The sequence below is a fragment of the Phyllobates terribilis genome, unplaced genomic scaffold (assembly GCF_046119375.1).
Source record: "Phyllobates terribilis strain yellow unplaced genomic scaffold, ASM4611937v1 Scaffold_1__5_contigs__length_1240528914, whole genome shotgun sequence".
NCBI classification, from domain to species: domain Eukaryota; kingdom Metazoa; phylum Chordata; class Amphibia; order Anura; family Dendrobatidae; genus Phyllobates; species Phyllobates terribilis.
This window is the reverse complement of record NW_027362761.1, coordinates 454,753,460-454,772,322: the sequence shown is the minus strand read 5'-3', so window position 1 is coordinate 454,772,322 and position 18,863 is coordinate 454,753,460.

The window sequence follows — 18,863 nt, the reverse complement described above, 5'->3', positions numbered from 1 at the left end:
ACAGATGTATGGGGGAGACAGGTTGTGGATGGCTTTGTATGCCATGGTTAGAGTTTTGAACTGAATTCTCTGGGCAATAGGGAGCCAGTGAAGGGATTGACAGAGAGGAGAGGCCGGGGAATAGCGGGGGGACAGGTGGATTAGTCGAGCAGCAGAGTTTAGGATAGATTGGAGAGGTGCAAGAGTGTTGGAAGGGATGCCACGGAGCAGGAGGTTGCAGTAGTCGAGGCGGGATATGATGAGGGCATGCACTAGTGTTTTTGCAGAGTCTTTGCTGAGGAATGCACGGATCCGGGAGATGTTTTTGAGTTGGAGTCGGCAGGAGGTGGAAAGGGCTTGAATATGTGGTTTGAAGGAGAGATCAGAGTCCAGGGTTACCCCAAGGCAGCGAGCTTGTGGGACTGGGGAGAGTGAACAGCCATTGATGTTGATGGATAGGTCAGATGGGGGATGTGAATGAGAGGGTGGAAAGATGATGAACTCTGTTTTATCCATGTTGAGTTTTAGAAACCTGTCGGAGAAGAAGGATGAGATGGCGGACAGACATTGTGGGATTCTGGTTAGTAGGGAGGAGATATCGGGTCCAGAGAGGTAGATCTGTGTGTCGTCAGCATAGAGGTGATACTGAAAGCCGTGAGACTCTATGAGCTGTCCCAGGCCGAAGGTGTAGATGGAGAAGAGCAGGGGTCCTAGAACTGAACCTTGGGGGACACCGACAGATAGGGGGCGAGATGAGGAGGTGGTGCGTGAGTGGGAGACGCTGAATGTCCTGTCTGTTAAGTATGAGGAGATCCAAGATAGAGCCAAGTCCGTGATGCCAAGAGATGAGAGAATCTGGAGTAAGAGGGAATGGTCCACTGTGTCAAAGGCAGATGACAGGTCCAGAAGGAGGAGGATGGAGTAGTGTCGCTTGGATTTGGCATTTAGTAGGTCGTTTGTGACTTTGGTCAGGGCAGTTTCAGTCGAGTGATGCGGTCGGAAGCCAGATTGTAGACGGTCGAAGAGGGAGCAGGAGGAGAGGTGGGAGGACAGTTCAAGGTGGACATGTTGTTCTAGAAGTTTTGAGGCAAAGGGGAGAAGTGATATGGGGCGGTAGCTGGTCAGAGAGGAAGGGTCAAGGGAGGGCTTTTTGAGGATGGGTGTGATTGCGGCATGTTTGAAACATGAGGGGAAGACTCCGGTTGTTAGTGATAGATTGAAGAGGTGGGTTAGGGTTGGGATGAAGACTGAGGTGAGGTTAGTGATGAGGTGGGATGGGATTGGGTCAAGTTCGCAGGTGGTGAGGTGTGATTTGGAGAGTAAAGAGGAGACTTGACCTTCTGTAATGGTGGAGAAGTGGGGTTTGGAGGAGGATGGTTGAGTAGATATGAGGAGGGGTTGTGTGGACTTTAGGCCAAAGTTTTGTCTGATGGTGTCAATCTTCTGTTTGAAGAATGAGGCAAAGTCGTCGGCTGAGATGAGAGAAGAGGGAGGAGGTGCTGGGGGACGAAGGAGAGAGTTGAAAGTGTTAAATAGCTGTTTAGGGTTGTGAGATAGGGAGGATATGAGAGATGAGAAGTAGGTTTGTTTTGCTGTAGTGAGTGCGGACTTGAAATTAGTGAGGGATTGCTTGAATGCCATGAAGTGCTCGATGGAGTGAGACCTTTTCCATCTCCGCTCCGCAACCCTGGAGGCCCGGCGCAGTTCTTTGGTAAGTTTAGTGTGCCAGGGTTGCCTGTTGAATGTGCGAGGTGTGGTGTGTGTGAGAGGGGCGATCGAGTCTAGAGCTGCAGCTATTGTGGTGTTATATGAAGCAGCAGCAACGTCTGCATCGTGCAAGGAATTTATGTCTGTGAGAGGAAGGAGGGATTCAGAGAGAGAGTGTAGGTCAAGGTGTTTGAGATTTCTGCGAGGGTGTGTGAGTTTGTGGAGTGGGGATTGTGCACCCGGAGAGGAGAGGGTAGAGAATGTGAGGAGGTTATGGTCAGAGAGAGGGAGTGGTGAGTTAGAGAGGTTAGATAGGGAACAGAGGCGGGTGAAGATGAGGTCCAGTGTGTGGCCATCTTTGTGGGTGGGTGTGGAAGACCATTGAGTGAGTCCAAAGGAGGAGGTGAGGGATAGGAGCTTAGAGACAGACGAGTGGGGAGTGTCAATGGGGATGTTGAAGTCACCCATTATGATAGTGGGGATGTCAGTGGAAAGGAAGTGAAGCAGCCAGGTAGTGAAATGGTCTAAGAAGGTGGTGGCTTGCCCTGGGGGTCGGTAAACGACGGCCAGTTGGAGGTTGGAGGGGGAATAGATGCGCACACAGTGCACCTCAAAAGAGGGGAGTGTAACGGAGGGTGGCAGTGGGATTTTGGTGAAAGCGCAGAGTTCCGATAGGAGGAAACCTACGCCTCCACCATGTTTGCCATTGGGGCGGGGGGTGTGGGAAAGGTGGAATCCGCCATATGAAAGGGCAGCTGGGGAGGCTGTGTCAGAGGGGGTGAGCCATGTTTCAGTGATGGCGAGGAAGGAGAGTTTGTTTGTAATGAAAAGATCGTGGATGAAGGAAAGTTTGTTGCAGACAGAGCGAGCGTTCCATAGAGCTCCTGTTAGTATAGCTGAGGAGGTGGGTATTAGTTGGATGGGTATGAGGTTAGAAGGGTTGCGACAGTTTGAGGAAGGTCGTGGATAGGAGGTAGAAGTGACTGTGGGGATATGGCGAGGAGGACCAGGATTTGGAGAGATATCTCCAGCAGTGAGGAGGAGCAGAGAAAGTGTTAGCAGGTGGGAGCAAGAGAGAGCATGAGGTGGTTGTCTGTGTTTGGAGATCCAGGATTGAATGCTGAGGAATAATTTGGAGGAGGAGGTGAGATGAATGGGGAGAATAGAGGGAGAGATGAAGAGTTTCTTACTTGGTGTAGGGATTTGAGGGGTTATTAGAAAGTGGAGGACTATAGAGGAAAAAGTGAGAGCTAACAGAAACATAGTTAATGGAGAGTAAGTGGTCAAAGTGTTTGTTACCTGACTCCTGCCCTGACTAACTGCCTCTGAAATAACTGCCACTTCTCTCCGAAGCCACTTTGCACAAGAAGACGCGTGCACACCCCAGCACGCGTGCACCCCTTACAGAGAGTCTAAATATATAGGCCACATTAAACTATATCAGGTGTAGGGCATTGTGGGACCGGCTTATGGATAAATTAACAGCTGGTCATTTGAACAGGAGATGGCTGGGTGATCAAAGACAGAGCCAGGACACAAGTCTCTGCAGTTTAACACCTCTAAAAATCAGATAAGGTATATAGTGGGGAAAGAAGAAACATATGTGAATATTGATTGGAGTGGGACAGATGAAGCAGGGGAATTATGCAGAGCATATACCAGAGAGATGGGTCAGCAGAGCATTAGCAGACAGCATACATAGGAGCAGGGGAATTATGCAGAGCATATACCAGAGAGATGGGTCAGCAGAGCATTAGCAGACAGCATACATAGGAGCAGGGGAATTATGCAGAGCATATACCAGAGAGATGGGTCAGCAGAGCATTAGCAGACAGCATACATAGGAGCAGGGGAATTATGCAGAGCATATACCAGAGAGATGGGTCAGCAGAGCATTAGCAGACAGCATACATAGGAGCAGGGGAATTATGCAGAGCATATACCTGTGGGAAGAGAAGAAGAAGACGAATGTTAGTCATGGCCTCTGAAATAACTGCCACTTCTCTCCGAAGCCGCTTTGCACAAGAAGACGCGTGCACACCCCAGCACATCACTCTTAACGCTTGTTCCACTCCATTCTGGAGTCCTGACAGTAATATGTCCAGTCCAATATCCATTAAGTGAACACCGTCGGGCCGTATGAGGCCTGCTTTATCTCCTTCCAGTTGTCGGTGTCGTATCACTACACAGCCTCTGTCTCTTATAAATTTTGCCATCCGAATATTTATTACCTGCCTTGTCCTTTCGATGGCCGTGATGTCTCACGCACCTTGCCATACCGTTCTCGGCACAATCTCTGACCATACTATAGTTAGTTTTGTGAAAAATTCTCTGAAGCGCTCAGTGTCCAGTTTCATTATTGCCATTAGTTATGCGCTCTTGTGATAAGCTATGTCGTTTCCCCCGGCCTGTATAACTAAGATGACCGGATCTCTTGACTCTCTCCCTATCTTGATTACATCCATTAGTACCTGTGGCCATTGCAGGCCTCTAATACCTCTCCAGTTCAAATATGTGTTATGAAACTCCAATTTCCTCCCGCCTGGGCGGACTTTCACCCTTCTTTCTGCACAATATATATACGAGTTCTTAATCATTGCATATGAAAAAAACAGCATGTCCTGCTATGCACCTATTCAAGGCTGAGTTAATCAGAAATTTAAACACACATACCATGCTAAAATTGTAAAGCATAGAAACAATGCAAAAAGAAAAAGAAAAGAAGAAAAAAGGAACATATATATAATAATAATCTATAAATGATCACTCATAATGATACATCAAATCATGTCTGATGTTTAAACCCGCTGGTACACGTGTATTTAAAGTATAAATCCACCAACTTTCTCTATTAAGGAGCTTTCTCCTATAATCATCCACCAAATCTTCACCAATTGCCACGGCCCACGGAGGGGCCACCACAGTCAGTGAATCCTTCCTTATTTAGTATAGAGTCTACCAATACTTTGGGCGTATTAGCCCAGCTGCGAATCAAGCTGCACCGCCTGTGTATCTAATGAGAATTTTTAACTGCATCTAGCCTAGGCAGACTGTGGGGACTCCCAACCCAGACGCTCTGCATCTAACCCAGCCAATCATTTGATAGTATTGCTAGTAGCAGAGTCGCATGGGCTCTAAGCCTTGCATAGCCTGTGCATTTTTTCAGATCACTAAGGATGACCCTACTCGTGTTATCTGTAACATTTGTCACCAAAAGCTAAGTAGAGGCCAAAAAATACATAGTTTGAGTACTTCATGCATGAACCGTCACATGGATATGAAGCATAAGTTGCAGTGCGAAGCTCACTGTGCTACAATGAGGCCTAGCGGGCCGGGACAACCACCATCTGCCCCACCTGTGTCATCCTGGGGAGACTAAAAGCTACTGCGTAGTCTTTTCCAAAAATTTGAGGGAATTACCACGGGAATGGTTTGGAAGAGGTATAAGAGTTTAGGTAGGACGTTCATTTTTAGTATACTTATTCTGCCGAACCTGGAAAAATCCTTCACCGTCCAAGAAGTAAGATCTTTATGGAGTTGTTCAATAAAGGGCCCAAAATTAAGATAAAATAGATGGGAGAGGTCTCTATGAATACGAATTCCTAAGTATTTGATACCCTGTGAGGGCCAGGCAAAGGGAAAGTTGGACTGGATGGAATCCTGTATGGATTTGAGGAGGGAGACATCAAGGGCCTCAGACTTTGCTGCATTGATTTTAAAATTTGACCATGTAACAAAGTGATCTATTTCAGCCATAACAGCAGGGATGGATATATGTGACTGAGTGATATATACTAGGACATCATCAGCAAATGCAGAGCACTTGTACTCGGTGCCTCCCACCTCAATCCACATAATATTGGGGTTATCGCGAATTGATGAGAGCAGGTGCTCCATCACTAGGATGTTTAAGAGAGGGGACAGAGGACATCCCTGCCTTGTCCCATTGGTGATTATGAAAGGTGATGAAAATGTTCCATTTATCTTCAGCTAAGCTGACGGATTGCGATACAGGGCCAGGATTTTGGCTATAAAAGGGTCCCCTAGAACCCTACCCCAAGATTTTTAAGAGAATAATATATGGCGTGCCAGGAGACTCTATGGAATGCTTACTCAGCATCCAATGAGAGTATCTAATTACAAATTTTTAACTGCATCAAGCCCAGGCAATACTTTGGGCCTAGTAGCAGTGTCTGCTAGTCAGCGGAGTAGCCACCGCCTGTAGATCTAATTACAAATTTTTAACTGCATCTAGCCCAGGAAATACTTTGGACCTAGTAGCAGTGTCTGCTAGTCAGCGGATTGTCCCAGCTGTTAAGCAAGCTACACCACCTGTAGTTTGGACACTTAATTTTTTCAAAGGAAATGCTTCGGGACCCCGGGACACTCAGTGAAGAGCATCGGGGAGGCACCCCAAGGCATAGGGGCTGGGACTGGCGGTAGGATGCCTTGCGGTGGACCGCTAAGCTCGATCCTTTTAAAAGCTTTTTAACTGCAGCAGCTTTAGTGGACGCTACTGGAGCTGGAATTCCCGTGGCTGCTGGCATCAGACTTGCCCTCCAATAGATCCTTGTAAAAGTATTTAAAGTGTACTCATTCAAATAACAGAGACAATTTAAATTAAAAAGCTTAGACCTGCCTCCACCGCAGGGGGGCTCGCTCGACCCAACAGCGGATAGGTACCAGTATTGGGAGAGGGGGGCTGGCCGTCAGGGTCCACCGCGGCTCTGGCACAAACCCGGCGACACGGAGGTCGCACGGGCAGGAACGGACTGGCCGTGTCAGCTTCGCACTTTTTTAGTTTTAGAAGGGCATGACATGCCTATACCTGTGTCTCCCCCTCCTTTTACTCCTCCACCTCTTTTCTTTTCGCATGACTATATGTACGTGTCACTTTTCCATGTGTTAGTTGTGTCTTCTGAGCAGTTTGTCAGGTTTTGGACACCTTTGAAGGTGTTTTCTATGTGTTTCTATGTGTTTTTGTTTGCTTGCCATTGGTTTTAACGGTGTTCGACGGACAGTTCGGCGAACATACGGGTGTTCGACGAACCGAACTCGAACACTATGGGGGTGGCTCAACTCTACTCAGGAGTGGACATGGATGTCAGACATATGTACCATCCTCCAAAACTTTGAGGACTCCACCAAAATGGTGAGCGGCGATGACGCAATAATTAGCGTCACCATCCCGCTTCTCTGTCTTCTGACACGCTCTCTGCTCACAATGAAAGAGGATGCATTGCAGGCGGAGCACGATGAGATGGAGCAAGGAACCATACAGGGTGATTACACACAGCCCAGCCTCATCTCATCTCAACATGGATTGGGTGCCAATGAGGAAGAGGAGGAGGTGGAGGAAGAACAGGAGCTAGTTTCATGCACTATAGACGGTACTACCTGCACAACTGTCATACCGTCTGTTCAGCGTGGATGGCCTGAGGAAAAAGAGGAGGAGAGCATGGTCAGTCGTCCTCTTAGTGAGGGCACGGAAGTCTTGCCTGTTAGCAGTCTTACACTAATGGCTGAGTTTATGTTACGCTGCATTTCCCATGACCCTTGCGTTCTCAAAATTTTGGTGACAGTCATTACTGATTGGTGACACTTCTAGACCCACGCTACAAGAAGAACTTTACACTGTTTTCTGAATTATTAGGCAAATGAGTATTTTGATCACATGATACTTTTTATACATGTTGTCCTACTCCAAGCTGCATAGGCTTGAGAGCCAACTACCAATTAAGTAAATCTGGTGATGTGCATCTCTGTAATGAGGAGGGGTGTTGACTAATGACATCAACACCCTATATAAGGTGTGCTTAATTATTAGGCAACTTCCTTTCCTTTGGCAAAATGGGTCAGAAGAGAGTTTTGACGGGCTCTGAAAAGTCCAAGATTGTGAGATGTCTTGCAGAGGGATGCAGCAGTCTTGAAATTTCCAAACTTTTGAAGCGTGATCACCGAACAATCAAGCGTTTCATAGAAAATAGCCAACAAGGTCGCAAGAAGCGTGTTGGCCAAAAAAGGCACAAAATAACTGCCCATGAATTGAGGAAAATCAAGCGTGAAGCTGCCAAGATGCCATTCGATCACCAGTTTTGCCACATTTCAGAGCTGCAACGTTACTGGAGTATCAAAAATCACAAGGTGTGCAATACTCAGGGACATGGCCAAGGTAAGGAAGGCTGAAAAATGACCACCTAGGAACAAGAAACATAAGATAAAACTTCAAGAATGGTTCAAGAAATATCTTAAGACTGATTTCTCAAAGGTTTTATGGACTGATGAAATGAGAGTGACTCGTGATGGGCCAGAGGCTGGATCAGTAAAGGGCAGAGAGCTCCACTCCGACTCAGAAGCCAGCATGGTGGAGGTGGGGTACTGGTATGAGCTGGTATCATCAAAGATGAACTTGTGGGACCTTTTCGGGTTGAGGATGAAGTGAAGCTCAACTCCCAGACCTACTGCCAGTTTCTGGAAGACAAATTCTTCAAGCAGTGATACAGGAAGAAGTCAGTATCGTTCAAGAAAAACATGATTTTCATGCAGGACAATGCGCCATCACATGCATCCAACTACTCCACAGCGTGGCTGGCCAGTAAAGGTCTAAAAGAAGAAAAAATAATGACATGGGCCCCTTGTTCACCTGATCTGAACCCCATAGAGAACCTATGGTCCATCATAAAATGTGAAATCTACAGGGAGGGAAAACAGTACACCTCTCGGAACAGTGTCTGGGAGGCTGTGGTGGCTGCTGCATGCAATGTTAATCGAAAACAGATCAAGCAACTGACAGAATCTATGGATGGAAGGCTGTTGAGTGTCATCATAAAGAAAGGTGGCTATATTGATCACTAATTATTTTGGTTTTGGTTTTTGCATGTAAGAAATGTTTATTTCTAAATTTTGTGCACTGATATTGGTTTACCTGGTGAAAATAAACAAGTGAGATGGGATTATATTTGTTTTTTATTAAGTTGCCTAATAATTCGGGACAGTAATAGTTACCTGCACAAACAGATATCCTCCTAAGATAGCCAAACCTAAAAAAAAACCACTCCAACTTTCAAAAATATTAAGCTTGGATATTTATGAGTCTTTTGGGTTGATTGAGAACATAGTTGTTGATCAATAATAAAAATAATCCTCAAAAATACAACTTGCCTAATAATTCTGCACACAGTGTATATCTCTTATTCCTGAGGCGGACAGGTCTACAAAAATGGGGCAGAACCAGAAGGCCCTTGTTGCGGAACTATTAAAAAAATTCCCATCTGAAAACGCTGGCGGCAGAGGTCACAGTTCGTTGGACAACCAAGGAGTACAGACAAGAGAGACACAACTTCAATTCAGCAGAGGCAGGGGAACACTGTCAAAGTTCTGGCAGAATTTTCTCAGCCCCTCCCATCGCACAGGCCCTGAGGTGCGGAATACTCTCACAAGGAGTGCAAAGTTTGGGAACATGCTGAGGGAGTACCTTGCTGACTGTGCCAACGTCCTCCGTGATTCCTCTGTGCCTTATAGTTATTGGGTATCCAAGCTGGATACATGGAATGAACTGTCTCTCTACGCCTTGGAGGTCCTGGCCTTCCCTGCCACTAGCATTTTATCAGAGTGGGTTTTTAGTGCAGCTGGTGGAATAACTGATAAGCGCATCCGCCCGTCAACTGAAAATACTGACAAACTGACTCTTATGCAAATGAGCAAGGGCTGGATTGAGCCAGACTTCTCAACACCACCGAATGATAGCAAGGTAACATAAACTCAATTCCAGTGTGTTTTTTTGGGAGGTGTATTCCCATGCACCTCTTCACACCCACACATGGGTATAAGCTTCCTAATTTTGGCTATTTGCTCTTGTCCTCCTCCTTCTCCTCATCCTCATCCTCCACCACCATATTACCAGGGTGACCGTGGTCTGTGGTGCAACACCCACATAATTTTTTTAAAGGGTGTTTAGAATGCCTGTAAAAAAAAATTTTATACAGTATGTTCAGTTATACCCCCCAGGGGTAAATGTTTGTCAGCCCATACACTTAGTGCATGGGCATTACAAGTATAGGAGACCCGCTCCTTTCTAAGGGGAACATTTTTATGAGGCTCTCCTCCATGTCTCTTCCAAGGGTCATTGGAATGCTTCCCAATTTTTGGCAGCCGTTGCATTCACTGCATAGGCCAACACTATGGGAGACTCACTTCCTAATAATGGGAACATTTTTTTTCAGGAGGCCCTCCTCTACGTCTCTTCCAAAGGGCATTGGAGTGCCTCCAAATTTTTGGCAACCCTTGCATTCACTGCATAGGCAAACACAATGGGAGACCCACTTCCTAATAATGGGAACATTGTTTTCAGGAGGCCCTCTGACCTCCCTGTCTCTTCCAAGGGACATTGTAGTGCCTCCAAATTTTTGGCAACCCTTGCATTCACTGCATAGGCAAACACAATGGGAGACCCACTTCCTTATAATGGGAACATTGTTTTCAGGAGGCCCTCTGACCTCCACGTCTCTTCCAAGGGGCATTGAAGTGCCTCCAAATTTTTGGCAACCATTGCATTCACTGCATAGGCAAACACAATGAGAGACCTACTTCCTAATAATGGGAACATTGTTTTCAGGAGGCCCTCCTCTAAGTCTCTTCAAAGGGGTATTGGGGTGCGTCCAAATTTTCAAAGTGGTATTGGGATGCGTCCAAATTTTGGGCAGCCCTGACACTCACTGCATACGCAATAACAGTATGGGAGACCCACTCTTTAGTAATGGGAACAATAAAACATAGCCGGCTGATTGCTCTCTAAGAATAGTGAGGGCCAACTGCTGGCCCTTTAAGAATAGTAAAGGCCGCCTGATGGCCCTATAAAAATAGGCTTTGTGACTTTCAGAGTCATAAATGAAACGCGATGTGTCTGATGATGTGTCACACACCACATGGCCAGATAAGGTTGTAAAATGTTAAAATGACATTTCCCGGTGAATGCATTTGTCACGGTTGAAAGCAATGCAAAAAACGCATCAAAAACGCTAAGTGTGAACATAGCCCAAGGTGTGGAACAGTATCTTTGTTTTTGGTTATTTATTTTGCTTTATTTTCAAGTCATTACCCTGGAAAGGATGCTCCTTAACATATTTCCCAGGAATATCCATTTTGGTTTCGTTTTTGAATGTTTTATTGTGAATCTGTAAAAGTGGCGTAATACCTCTGACAACATTGTTGAGAGCAGTGACTTGGGAGTCAGAAATGCTTCCAGGGGTCTTCCTCATGCTGTTCCCATGTCATTTGAGCACTGTTCCCATCGATTTTGGCAATTTTTAGGCCCTCTGCAGACTGCCGGGGGAGCCGCCTGAAAAATGCTTGAGTTTCCCATAGACTTACATTGGGCTCATTGCTCGGGTCGATCACCCGAATATTCCAATTTGCTCGACCCGAGCATCAAGTACCCGAGCATTTTAGTGCTCTCCCATCGCTATTCATCACTCAGTTTCTCCTGGATCATTGCAAGAAGTTGCACTTGGACAATGTTTCAGTAACATTCTTTATTCATTGCTATGTTATTGGGCAAAATTGTGACTGAGCCCACTTCCTTGGATAAAAAGCAACCCTACACATGAATTTTCTCAGGGTGCATTATTGTTGGCACAACACAAAACTCATGGCAGCATTCAACATTTCTTCTCCGGACAATTATCCTTCCAGATGTTCCAAATAGTCTAAAGGGGGCTTCATCAAAGAAAATAAGTTTCATACAGTCCTCTGTAGTTTAATCACTGCACTTCCTGAAGTTATTTTTCTGATGAAGCCCCCCAGAAGCAAATACCACATTTACGTCAGTACATACAACTCTTTGAGATACAGTGGGGAAAATAAGTATTTGATACACAGACGATTTTGCAAGTTTTCCCACCTACAAAGAATAGAGAGGTCTGTAATTTTTATCGTAGGTACACTTCAACTGTGAGAGACAGAATTTTAAAATAAAAATCAGAAAATCACATTGTATGATTTTTAAATAATTAAATTGCATTTTATTGTATGAAATAAGTATTTGATCACCTACCAACCAGCAAGAATTCTGGCTTTCACAGACCTGTTAGTTTTTCTTTAAGAAGCTCTCCTACTCTGCACTCATTACCTGTATTAATTGCACCTGTTTGAACTCGTAACTATTCTGATTGTCTAGTGTTGGATGTATGCACATAAAAAATGTTATGTTCTTGTTTTTAAGTGGGAAAAAATGGAGAGATGGATCTTTGCTGTGCTGCCGAGGACACCAACGGATATTACCGTTGTTCAGGAGGAAGTATCCAAGAGCAGGGGTGGATTAAGAGCAGCAAGGGGCCCGGGCAGTTTAGAAGGTGTGCCCCCCCCCCCCACACACACACACACACACACACACACACCTGATGTATTATGTAACATGTCACATGATCCCCTTTGATAGATCATGTGATAGTTCATGTGAAATTAATTTGGCACAATATTAATATATTAATTAGAATAATTTTTTTACATTAATTGTATGACTTAATATTGAGCACAATTAAGTATGCTGACATCCCCTATATACAGTATGAGACCCTACATACAATATGAGCTGGCACAATCCTCCTCTACAAAGCAGGAGGCCGCACGTAGCCATCTATACACAGCAGGATGCCGCACGGTGCCATCTATACACAGCGGGAGGCCTCACGGTACCATCTATACACAGTGGGAGGCTGCATGTACCATCTACACACAGCGGGAGGCCGCACGGCGGCATCTATACACAGCAGGGAGCCGCATGTAGCCATCTATACATAGCGGGAGGCCGCATTTAGCCATCTATACACAGCGGGAGGCCGTACGTAGCTGTCCATACACAGCGGGAGGCTGCACAAAGCCATTTATACACAGCAGGGGGCCGCACGTAGCCATCTATACACAGCAGAGGCCGCATGGCGCCATCTATACACAGTGGGAGGCAGCACGGCGCCATCTATACACAGCGGAAGGCCGCCCGCAGCCATCTATACACAGCGGGAGGCTGCAAGTTGCCATCTATACACAGCAGGGTGCCGCACGGCGCCATCTATACACAGCAGGAGGCCGCACGGCCCCATCTATACACAACAGGAGGCCGCACGGCGCCATCTATACACAGCAGGAGGCCGCACGGCCCCATCTATACACAACAGGAGGCCGCACAGCCCCATCTATACACAACAGGAGGCCGAACATAGCCATCTATACACAGCAGGAGACCGTACGGCGCCATCTATACACAGCGGGAGTCTGCACTTAGCCATCTATACACAGCAGGGGGCCGCACGGTACTATCTATACACAGCAGGAGGCAACACGATGCCATCTATACACAGCAGGATGCAGCACATAGTCATCTATACACATCAGGGGGCCACACAGCACCATCTATACTCTGCGGGAGGTAGGACAGTGCCCCTCAGATACAGCAGGGGGCCGCACGGTGCCATTTATACACAGCAGGAGGCCGCACGTAGCCATCTATACACAGCAGGAGGCCGCACGGCGCCATACATACACAGCACGGGGCCGCACGGTGCTATCCGTTCAGAGCAGGGGGCCGCACCGCGCCATCTATACACAGCAGGACGCTGCACGGCGCCCCCCAGATACAGCGGGAGGCCACACGCAGTCACGCACACACACACAAACATATACAGACATATACATACACGCATATATATACATTTGAAACGCAAAATACATATAAACAGACATCACACAATGATATCTGCACACACAGACACACACTCACTCACTCACCATCCCCCGGCTCGGCTCCAGTCATCCAGCTCCTTTCCGGTGCAGCAGTGGAGGGCGCACACTGCGTGACGTCATGCTAGCAGACACGGCCGCGTACAGGGCCGTGTCTCCTAGCTGTGATGCGGCCAGCACACAGGGAAGTTAACAGGTGCAGTGCTGGCCCGGCCAAAGAAGAAACAGCGACCTTGCTCAGCTGCTGCGGGAGCAGTCCAAGGACTCCCCTGCCTCTGGCCATGGGCCCCCCAGGAGCCTCAGGCCCTGGGCGGTAGCCCAGATTGCCCTCATTATAATCTGCCTATGTCCAAGAGGCAATATAGTCTTATAATATATCCCTTTTAGCGTTTGTTCACACATACTGTTGTGGCTTTTTTTCGCCTTTTACAATTGGGAGGGCCCTGACTTATACATTTTGTAGGTCCCTCTGTCATACATCATTTTTAGTTCACTTTTCCCCAGCACTTTACAAGCACAGCTAGAACGTACCAGTAGGCATGTTGATCTCTGACCTGAGAGGACTCAGATGATTCTGTAACATGCGTTTTGGAGGGACAGCTGTTACTTAGACATTTGGGCGGTCCCTCCATCATTGACATTCAGATAGTGGAATAAATATTCAATAGCAGTTTACAATGTGCCCATTGTAGGGTTGGGCTTGACCCTCCTCCTTCTCCTACACCACCATGTGATACTGCGACCCTAAATTCAAATGTTCAGAGGGCCTGCAGTAGGCAGGAAAGTTTTGTGAGAGCCCTCATGTGGCCCTGTAACATACATTTTGAAGTGCACTCCTCTAGAAATTTTGGAGGTCCCTCTTGTGTACATTTGAGAGTGTCCTCCCTTATTCATATTGTAGGGCCCTCACTCTATTATTTAACTAATTTAAGGGCAGAGACTGCAGAGAAAAAAGCCAAGAGACATGGAGTACTAGAAGGTAGCAGTGAGTGCGGCCTGCGATCCTCAGGTATGGCTGAACTCTGTGAACCGGAAAAATAAAGCTGCACTAATCAACTGGATGATGAGCTCAAATATATCACTTGTGCAAGTCAATGGACTAAGGATATATGGTACCCCCCCTCCAGGATGGGTTGAAGAAGCTTCTCCAAATGGCTCAGAGATTTTGATTGTCAATATTCCCCAGATTATATAGGAAGAGAAGACTTCTTGATACTGTACTACTTGGTCCAGTGCAGAATGTGTATCGTATTTCCAAAAATTACTCCTGGGGGCTGTGTCATAGGTGCAGGAAGATTCCATGACAAGGGCCTCCCTTGACAAACATTATCTGCCATGGAGTACTGTAATAGTTGTGGCCCTAAATTCAAGTTTTCAGAGGGCCATCAGTTGGTCATCAACAGTCAGTTTCTATTGAATATGTATCCCCTATCTCAGTTACAATGTGGCACAAGCCAGGCATGTTATTTTGCCAAATAGGGTGACTGACAGTACATTTCTATTGAATATGTATCCCCTATCTCAGTCACAATCTGGCTCAACCTGTGACAAGGGAGTCCAATGACAAATATTAGTTTGGTAGGACCACTGTACATTACAGATTTGTCTACTGCACAATGTGCATAGGGTTTGTAAAAATTATCTCTATGGGCTGAGTCATGGCTGACACAGGAAGCCACCATCCCAAGGGCCTCCAATCACAAATAGTAGTTAGGCTGGAGTAGGAATACTGTCCTGGTTTGTCCACTGCACAATGTGCATAGAGTTTGTAAAAATTAGCCCTATGGGCTGAGTCATGGTTGACTCACATTTTGGCTGTGACAGCTAGCTTGGCTTGTGCCATCAACATCTGAAAATCTGTCAACAAAACCCAAAATGCCCAAAAAGCCTGTTGTTAAGGGACGTGGACGTGGTGTTGTCAGTGGTGCGCGAGAAGGCACTCAGTCTGTGTCAGGTCAGAAGAAGCTTGACACATCTACTATGTTCCTGTGAAAAGTTCCCGGTCTGGAACCTAAATGTGTGTGGAAGCCACAAGAGCCAGAGCAGATTCTGTCTTGGCTAGCAGACAAGGTCTCTACGCATTTGTCAACCAGCAACAAATCTTCCACAACCACACAGTCTACTGTGGCTACACAGAAGGCTGGCCCATTCAATCCTGAAGCTGGTTCTCCTTCCTCCCACCATTATCAGTCACAGGAAACATATGACCCCAAACTTGGCCACTCCGAGGATCTGTTTGGGACGTATCCTTTGGTTGGCTCTGGCCTATCACCATGCAGCATTGAAGAGGGACTAGAGGAGGTGGCGTGCGTCGATGCTCAAGTATTGGAGGACCTACGGCCAGAAGAAAGCCAGTTGGAGGAACGTCATTTACTGTCTCCAGCGGTGGAGGCTGATGATGATGAGACACAATTGCCATCAGGTCAGCCTACAATGTCAACTGGAAAGGAGGATGAGATGGAAGATGAGGTGGTCGATGATGAGTTCACTGATCCGATCTGGACCGTTGGCACGCATAGCCATGACAGCAACACATAGGAAGATGGATATGTAGCACCAACACAGGCACCAAGGGGTCGTGGTTTTCCCAGAGTGAGAACTGGGTCAACTGTTCCAAAGAACACCCCTGCTGTGCGCCAAGTCAGGGCAAGGGGGCGTTCAGCTGCTGTGTGGAATTTTTTTTCTAAAAGTCCTTCAGAGAAAAACATTGTAGTCTGTAGCATATGCCATACCAAGATGAGCAGAGGCCAGGGCAAAGGCAACCTGAGCACCACCAGTATGTGAAACCACATGGCAGCCAAGCACCCCAGTAGGTAGGCGGAACACCAGGGTACTAAAGCTGCGTCTGCAGGTCAAACCAATGCCATGTCGCCTGGGCTATGTCCTTCAGAATCTGCTATTCAGGAAGCAGGCGCTCATACCTCCTGCCCACAAACTGCGGTTGATCACACACAACAAACATCAACCACATCCACTTCCTTGTCCCAGAGAAGTGTCCAATTGTCCATGCCTGAGAGCTTGGAAAGAAAGCGTAAATACCCAGCCATGCACCCACAGGCACAAATACTAAACTTGCACATTGCCAAATTGCTCGCTGTGGAGATGTTGCCGTTGAGGCTTATGGGAGCACAGTCTTTTCGTAATCACTTAGCTGTGTCTGCTCCACGATACAGTGTTCCCAGCCACCACTATTTTGCCCGGTGTGCCGTCCCTACGTTACACAAGCACGTGTTAAACAATCTGAACCGTGCTCTCACCAACGCCGTAACTGGGAAGGTCCACCTAACAACAGACACCTGGACAAATTGTTGTGGACAGGGACAATACATTTCTGTCCCGCACACTGGGTGAACCTGGTGGCGGGTGGGACAAAGGCGCTAACTGGAACATCCACATCCTACCCATGCCAAGAATAGAGGACCCAAATTCTGTCAGGGTTTCCGCCTCTTCATATTCCACTTCCTCTCTCCCCTCCTCCAGCTCCTAATCCTCTGCTGAATTACCCTCCCCATCACTGCCAAGCTGGGACCTGTGCAGCAGCGCATCGGCAAAGCGGCAACACGCTCTGCTGAAGCTGATCTGTTTAGGTCATAAAGCACACACTGCAGCAGAGCTGTGGCAAGCTTTAAAACAGATCGATCAGTGGCTCTCCCCGCTGCACCTCCAATTCGGTCTGGTCTTCTGCGATAATGGGCGTAAACTGGTGGTGGCTTTAAAGGTCGTCAAGCTGGTACACGTGCCATGCATGACTCATGTGCTGAGCCTAGTTGTTCAGAAATTTCTGATAACTTACCGTGACTTGCCGTACCTATTTGAGAAGGTGCGCCATATTAGCGCCGATTTCCGCCATTCCTCTACCGCTCTTGCTGCTCTTACAGTGCTGCAAAAGCGCTTGAATTTGCCAAGTCAGTGACTCATTTGCGACCTGCCCACGTGGTGGAACTCACTCTATCATATGTTGGCGAGGATTAGTGAACAGCAGAGATCAGTAGCTGAATACCAGCTTCAACATGCCCGTCAGACTGAGAGTTAGCCACCACACATAACAACTGTCGAGTGGGTGTGGATCGCTGACATTTGTGAGGTTCTTGAGAATTTTAAGTACTGCACCAACCTCGTGAGTGGTGATCAGGCTATTATCAGCATAACCAACCTGCTGCTGTGTCTCTTGAAACAATAACTGCATAATTTCAAAGAGGAAGCTTTGAGTGCCCAGTATGTTGGTATGTGTAACATACCTGGCGGCGTACTTGCATAGTGCACCATCTCCCACTATGCAAGATCGCAATCTTAACCTTCAGTCCAGTTTGCAAGCCGTGCTCCTGTTCATACTGTGTGCATGCTCTGGTCTGACTGCTTAGGGCGGCGGCCCGGTTACTTCCTGTTTCTTATAGCTGCTGTGGGCACACTCTTAATGCGTCCCCAGCCTATTGCTGTGAGTCACTGGATATTTAAACCCACTCCACCCGGTAGGAGAGGCCTGAGCAACACTAATTTCAGTGTGCTCTTACTCTGAAGTTGCCAGGTCTTGTTTCTGTTTCTTGCCTGTCCCGCCTTTCTGGAGGTTGTATTCCCAGACCTGTTATCTGTGTTTTCTAGCCTGTTTGTCTGCCTCTCTGGGGGCCGTATACCCAGATTCGCTCCTGTATCTTGTTGCAGTGTCAGTTCCTGTCTGAACACTCTCCTAGCCTGTTTGTCCGCCTCTCTGGGGGCCGTATACCCAGACTCTCTCCTGTATCTTGTTGCAGTGTCATTTCCTGTCTGAACACTCTCCTAGCCTGTTTCTCTTTATGTTCGTATCTTCCCTTTTCCTGCAGTATCTGAACCTGCACCTAACTCCAACTCGTTGTCTCTGTACTTCTGTTTGTGAGTTTTGTGTCCACTCGCTACTTCATGTGTAGTACCTTGTGTGTATCTGGTTCTGCTTGTCCCTTTTCCCTTCCTCCGTATCTTCCTCCTGTGTTCTAGCCATCTTCCTGCATTTTCCTGTCTGTTGCCTGTGAACAGAGCCCTGTTCTCTCTGCGGTTTTGCTCTGCTCAGCCTTGTCCACCGCACCTGCGGTTTCGCTCTGCTCAGCCTTGTCCACCGCACCTGCGGTTTCGCTCTGCTCAGCCTTGTCCACCGCACCTGCGGTTTCGCTTTACTCTGCTTGATTACCGCATCTGCGGCTCTGAACCCGTCTCCCAGTCTGTACTGGACCCTATCCAGCCTGCGCTCCAACCTGCTAGTACCTCCATGTCTGCACTCCAGCCGTGCTTGCCAGTGCCCACCAGTCTGCACTCCAGCCGTGCTTGCCAGTGCCCACCTGTCTGCATACCAGCTGTACTTGCCAATACCCACCTGCCTGTATGCCAGTCTAACCTGCCTGTTCCTGCATTCCCAGGTGTGGGTCAACAACTGTGATCGGGGTCTGACCTGGAGTCGCACCTGGTCCCTCTGCTCG